The following is a 7786-nucleotide window of genomic DNA, read 5'->3' on the forward strand; positions in this document are numbered from 1 at the left end:
TATATTTGCTCTTTACTACTATTGCTAATAATATTTTTTTCTTGAAATACTTTGGTCGTTGCGCAACACTGCAACACTAACATTAGTCGCCACTAATTAACACCATTATTCATGGCTTACAGCACATACTACATTTTCGATTTATCTCTTGTTCAATAACATGAGTGAAGAGGTTTTGTATATAAATAGTGTATAAACGTACATTGATAGTGGTTGTTTGAAAAAAAGGAAATAGCTTACATATTAAATCAATATTAGTGAAATAATTTAATCAATAATATACAAATAGAGCTTAAAAGACTTTCCTCTTCATATTATTATTATTATTATTATTATTATTATTATTATTATTATTATTATTATTATTATTATTATTGCACATTCACATTTTCCCCAATCATCGTAAATGTTTAGAACTGTAGGTTGATAATAATAGTGTTGCTATATCCTTTCATGTGGACAGTTACTTCATTGTAAATTTCATGCGCTTCGCTGACTTTATAAACGCAATATTGCACGTTCTAAATCTCTTTATGTAGATGCAAGAACAAATTTTTACTTAGCTATAAGAACATTTTCACATAATGTAACACTGACTAAAATGCCATACTGCGTTAGGAAAAAATGACTGCTTATTATTATTCTGCTAAATAAATTATAACATTATGTAAAAATAAAAATACAGAATATAGAGCAGCATTGCACTATAACTAATAAAATAACACATGAACTGGAGGTGAATCAAAACTTGCCAGTAACTCTAAAATCGATACATGCTTTTTAAAGCTAGTTGGTCTAAACTCTATAATCAACTGGACTTTAGGATACGCAAACTGAACTGAAAGAACTCCTACATTACAAACCATCAACAAACTATTTTCTAGTAATAAGATAGGGCTGCTCATCAGTTAATTCATATTGACCCCTTACTGTATATCGTTAATTATGGTACCCTAGCTCTTGATAAATATTTCTCGCTTCACTTCAGACCAGGGATAAAAGTGAGGGGAACGCTTGTGGACGCCCTCCCTCTACTTTCAGAAAATATCTGTGGCGTCCCCCCACTTTCTCAAGAATTATCAATGGGCAAAGATTGGCACGGGGAGGGCGTGACGTTATGCGTCCCCTTACCTTTTCAGCTCCACTTTTACCACTGCTTCAGACACTTTACTTTTAAATTCTGTCTACCATAATCAGCTTTTAAGAAAAAGTATTCTTTCAAATGTTCGAACTGTAAAATATTTTCTTCTAGATCTTTATAAAAACAACACCAATCAAAGTAAAATAGACCACAATTGCACTTGTAGTTCACTCGCTGAATGTATTGATTTGGAGCTGTCAAAATCTATGTCAAAATCTTACAGGTGCTTGCAATCAGTACATGTGATTTTCCTGAGGTTGTACTAATCTTCCAAAAACAGCAAGTGGCACCAGCGTTGCCAACCTCGGAGAACAAAATTATCGATTTTCGTTTTTAAAATTATCGTACATTACAAAAAATTATCGTATATTCGTTATAGGCGTGACAATTGTATAAACTAGTATAATACTACTAATAGGGTCTAATAGCAATAATATATAATAAACTCACCTAGTAATCTTCAGTTTCGAACTCCACATCGGTGTCACTATCCTTATCATACCTAATTGCGCCAAGTAATTACGCGATACGTAATTTCACTTGCCACAGAACGATTCTAACTTGGTTTGTTTTTCACATCCAAACAAAGGCGCTAACATTCACGTGAGCGAATAATAGAGCCATCTATCATGAACAAACAATATTGCCACCTCCACGTAAATGTGATGGATGCAGGGTTACCAATTCTCAAATCGTTATTGATTTATTTTGGCCAGAATGACTGTTAAAAAATGTGTGTTTTATAATTCTTTATTGCACACCTACAATTTATTTGCACATTCAAAAACTGCTAAAAAAAAGTGTACGTTCTAAAATTATCGTATATTCACCTATTATCGCAAGGGTATTATCGTATATCGTATTAAGGCTTAAATTATCGTATATCACGATAAATTATCGTATGGTTGGCAACCCTGAGTGGCACTATGATCTGTTTCTCTGTATGTCGGTGACTGACTGTCGGTCAATGACATCGTTCATGATCCATTTCACCATTCTGAGAAATTCACTTATATATATTGTAATTACTTATTCGAAATGTAACGCAAAAAAAGTAACGCAAACTAGGTTCGTTACTTAAAAATTTGTAACGCGTTACCGTTACAGTTACTTTGGGAAAAATGTAACGCGTTACTAGAAAACGTTACTTAAAAAGTAACGCGTTACTTGCGTTACGTTACTTCCCAAGACTGCTCAAGTGCAGGTGAATGTGGGTTTTCCGTCTTCCGCAATCAGCCCCCGCGCACGGCTATATAGAGTATATAGAGTATATGTCTAGATAATAAATTACAACTTTCATAATAACACTACGTATTTTAAAACAATTACATTTGCCTGCATTAGTGAGGTAACACGTATTATTGTAATAGAAACTTTACTGAACAGTTGTATTGTTTACTTTCCTTCTTTTTGGCAGTCGGGCTTGTGACATAATGTTGGAATGGCAATTGTTGGCAGGGTTGGTAATTGAATTTTTATTTTCTTATTGATACAATAATATGAAATCAAAATCCGAAAATGAAATCTTTATAAGTTTTACGTTCCACGTTTATGCTGGATAGGCCAAAGGAAACGGTGATTATGAGAAATGAATGAAGTGGGAGAAAACGGGAGAACCCCGAGGAAACCCAAGCACACTGTGTAAAATCGAAAACCAAGTACAGTACATAAATTATTAGTAAATTATCAGAGCGTTAAGATGATAACAATAGGACCTGAAATGCTAAAAAAAAAAAAAAAAAAAAAAAAAAAAAACACTTATTGTTTCCTCTCTTATTAACAGTTGTTCTTACATTAAAAAGAACAAGATCTCTTGCAGAAGAAGGAAAGATGACTTTTTATTGTCTTAGAAATATTATCGGTCTCTATTAAGAGGAATAGGCCTAATCATTTGCAGTAATTAACTTATAGAAAGAGACGGCTATGGCCAGCATTGAATTTAGACTCTTTCACCCGGGGAGAATGTGAACTCCTCGGGTAGAATGTGAACTCCTCGGGTAGAATGTGAACTCCTCGGGGAGTTTGGGGGAAATAATTTCTACATTTCGTGATCGAAACTTTAAAAGTTTCTCCGGGGGGATTGAACTTTCTTCGGGGAGAGATTCCCCCGTGCAACCTCCTGAATTCATCACTGGTTATGGCATGCAGAATATAAAATGAAATGAAATAGCCCTATTTGAGTTTTACATTCCATGGTTATGCCGGCTAGGCTAAAGGAGACGGTGATGACGAGCAATGAAAAAAATGGTGGAATGAAGAAAGTGAGAGGAAACGGGAGATCCCCGTGGAAACCCATGCACGCAGTGTTTGTCCACCACAAAGTTCACTTCGTGCGAGCTGGGATCGAACCAGGAGCCCCATGCACCATAGGTGAAAGCTTCACCGCGGCCCCAGACGTGCAGGATAGTCTAATGTAACAAGAGTTGATTATTTATAAGAAAGAAAGAGTAACGATAAATACGAGTTCGTTCAATTATACAAAAATAACGAACACCACTTTAGCTTAAAGAGCTCAAAGGCCCATCGTAGCAGAAACAAACATTTCCATTAGATTTTAACCTGAGAAAAGTCAATGTACCATAATTGTTATCAACCATCCTTCAAATATCCTGCTTTATATTGTCCGGAAACCTTTTCTTTCGCCCAACTCTTCCTAGGCTTTTAGAAGAGGACTTGGTGACTTGGTGCGTATTTCCCATACAAGCAACATGTCATGCTTATCTTATAGGCCTACGTATTAACTTTATTATTTCTATAATACTCGGTGACATGTAGTTGTTGTGAAATAAAAGCTTGTATAGCGTTTTAATTTATCTGAATGTATGCCTCTTTTGCTCCAAATATTTTTTTCAATATTTTATTATCGAAACCCCGCAGTTCCCGTTCTTGTATTCATTTTAGGGATTAACTTCCACATTCATACAAAATTGGTCAGATTGAGCTCTTATTGATTTTAATGTTTTCGATATTTGTTAAGACAATAGAATGTTTTACAGTGAGGGTAAGCATTAGTACCCACCCAACACAAGTACATACTGATCATGTGTAAAGAATGTTCCTCGAGGTACATTGGAATGTACATGATAGGTACGTGAATAGAGCAATCATGTGAAATACACATGTAAGGAATAAGGTTACTTCCGCCCAAAAGTACGTGCATGACACATACCGAGGAATGTATCTATTATGTGTATATCACGTACCGTGTATGTACTTGACACATTTACTTGGCATTGGCATGTGCCAGGAATGTACTAGGCATGTCAGTAATGTTCCTTAGGGCAGTGCTATGCAACTGGGGGTGCGAGTACTTAAATACTAAAACCTGAACGCTTCATTTTTACGTTCGAATTTAGAAGCTTGTACTTTTAAAAAAAGCCAAGCAACTAACTCTGAAAATATATGCCCTCCTCCGGCATCTGTGTGGCAATTTAACTATCTATTAAAATACTACAGTAACATTTACGAGCGACTTTTTTTTTTTTAACGTTTACCCGCTTAAAGGGTTGCGCCCTTTCTTCGGGAAGAGGTCGGATTGTATAGGAGCATCAATTTTAATATGAGAGGGTCTAGGTGGTGTTTAGTCATCTTTATTTAACATTTTATTCAGTTCACTCATAGGGATGGGCATCAATTAAGTGAGGGCAATTTGCATCTGCCATGGATGCTAAGGAAGATCGTCTGGCTGACATATAAGTCGTAGTCGTTCCTTAACTTCGGCGCCTGAAATGAAGAGAACATAACAAAACACAGATGCGATGATTCAGGTTCATCTGGAGCTATAAAACATACGGTGAAATCACAGAAATAGACGGTAGGCAAGACAGGAAGAGTGATAGATGTCATGAGGGTGAAGTGCTATGACGTCACAACACATGGGTATTGTTAGTAAGACGAATGCTGTTAGCTTCTGTTCCTGGGGCGACTCAGGAACTAATGAAGACAAAGGCAGCCCTGTTAGTGGTTGATTTACTGTGCATGAGATGGATAGATGAGCGGTGAAACTGTGCCAGGATGATAAATGTCGAAAACTTCCGGATCGACGTTCTCGCGGCCGACGTTCAAATGATACAGGGTCATCAGATGTTGTAAAGGTGTCGGATAATAAACAGCAGGGGTGTCATAGTCTCTATCATAGCGGAGAATGTTCAGGAATACTGGATGAGCAGTTGTAATGCGTTTCGTAATGTATTTTAAGCGGAGAGCCTCAAGATGGGATAAGAGCGGGGGAAAATGAATACGGTCGTAGAGTAGACGGGTTGGGTGGGGGAGCTGGATACGGAAGGCTAAACGAAATGCATGGCGTTCGAGTATTGCTAGCTTTCGATAGTACTTAGGAGGAGCTGGCAACCAAGCTGTGTGACCATAGGTTAAGACCGGACGCATGAAAACTTTGTAAGTGTTTAGGAGGAGATTTGAATGTAGACCCCACGTGGTACCAACTAGTCGTTTCAGTAAGTTAAGTCTGTTTTTGGCTTTCTCGATGACAGTGAGAAGGTGCGGTGTCCAAGTAAGCTTGGAATCGAACACAATGCCCAGATACTTAAGAGTGTTATGGATGGTGACTGGTGAGTTCTCAACATGAAGTCGTAACAAATGAGGATTTCGGTGTACTCTAGATCGACGACCAGATGGTAAGAAAACGATAGCTTGTGTTTTAGTAGCATTGATAGCCAAACGCCAAACGTTGCACCAGTCAACAAATGTGTCAATTGACTGTTGAAGGCGTTGTTGGATACCAGTAATTGTCCGTCCGACAGCGAGAAATGCAGTATCGTCAGCGAATTGGAAAAGTTGTGTACCAGGAGTAGTTGGTAAGTCGGAGACATATAGCAAATACAGCAGAGGAGAGAGAGAAGATCCCTGAGGAACGCCAGAATTAAGGAATATTGGAAATGACAGAGCATCATTGATCGATATGTAAGCAAGTCGGGCTGTGAGAAAGGAGTGTATAGTTCGTATGTAAGAGAGAGGAAGTTGGAAAGAGTATAACTTGTATATAAGACCCTGGTGCCAAACTTTATCGAATGCTTTTTCTAGATCGAATGTAACCAGACATGATGGATGACCCTGGTTGAATTGATTGTATATAGAGGTGCTGAGACGTAACAGGGGGTCCAGAATGCTGAAATTGGGGCGAAATCCAGCTTGATGCAATGGTAGAAGAGCGTTAGTCTCTAAGTGATCGTGGAGACGACGCACTAATATACGTTCAAATATTTTGCTGAACGTAGACGTCAATTGTATAGGTCGATAAGAGGTAACGTCAGAGGGTGGTTTATTAGGTTTAGGAAAGAGTAATACTTTTGAGTACTTCCAAGTGATGGGGAAAAAACCAGTACGGAGTATAAATGTATAAATAAAACTGAGGATGGTGAAGACAACAGGAGGTGCGTTTTTAATGAGAGTATAGGTAAGCCCATCAAAGCCTGGTGCAGTATTTCGTTTTTTAAGGAGAGTAGACTGGATGTCTGGCGGTTGGATGGGTACTGTGAGTGCATTATTTGGTTCCAGAGCGTGACTATGATGTGGTTGCAAATGTGTTAAGTTAGGATCAGATAACCGATCGATTTCTGCAAGTAAACGCTGTGGAGTATGCCAGCCAGGTAAGGGAGTAAAGATATTTTGGAAGTGGGCGGCAAAGGTATTGGCCTTGTCCTGATCAGAAGAGAGTGCTTGCTGGTTTACAACTAGTGGGTATGGTGTCCTTTGGAATTTGCCAACGAGTTGATTGAACTGTCGCCAATATTTGGTAGGATGGGATGTTTCGTTGAGTTTATTACAAGTTCTGGTCCAGTGAAGGCGTTTGTATGCGATTATGTAGTTATGAGTGATTCGAAGATATTGTCTATGAAGGCGAAGTGCTTCTAAATTACGGCTGCGAGTGTATTCTCTGTAGGCACGTCGAGCTGCAGTTATGAGAGAAAGGTATCGTGGAGGAAGTTTCGGTTTGTGCGGGGAAATATATGCGGTTGGAATGTGGTGATCAGCTGCTGTTTGTAAGGTCTGAGTGAGATGTTGCACGGCAGTGTCTAGGTCATGTTGTGATGTTAGCTCTAAAGTATCAGAAAGTGCTGCGGTGATGGTCGCTTGGTACGCTGGCCAGTTGGCCTGATGATACATATAAACTTTTCTCTTCGGTATGGTATGGTGTGAAGAAGTGTTGGTAGCAAGAGACAGCTTGATAGGAACGTGGTCGCTCCCCAAGGAATCCAAAACGTCAATATTGATATGAGAGTTGAGTGTTGTAGAGGATATAACAATATCAGGTGTGGTATTGCTAGATGGCCGAGTTGGCCGAGGAAGTACATGGAAGTGGCCGGTCGTATTAAGCGTGACGAAATTCAAAAATCGTTGTTGTTCGTGTTGAGGCCGGCTGTGAAAATTGATGTCTCCCATGATAATGAATTTACGATAGGTGTCAGAGAGGTACTGAAAAAACTGATATGGTATATCCTGTCTCGGCCTGACATAGATGGTTGCATAAGCTATAGTATGATTCCTGAGATATAAGAGAACAACATTGTATTCGGGCAACTGAAAAGCAGGAGGTAGGATAATAGACCGATGGGGAATGCGAGATTGCAAGCCAATAGCTGTACCTCCATGGAGACGAGCGCCGTTCGGTCCATCATGTCTGTGGAG

This window comes from Thermobia domestica, chromosome 9, assembly GCF_964235325.1.
Source record: "Thermobia domestica chromosome 9, izTheDome1.hap1.1, whole genome shotgun sequence".
Classification (NCBI taxonomy): domain Eukaryota; kingdom Metazoa; phylum Arthropoda; class Insecta; order Zygentoma; family Lepismatidae; genus Thermobia; species Thermobia domestica.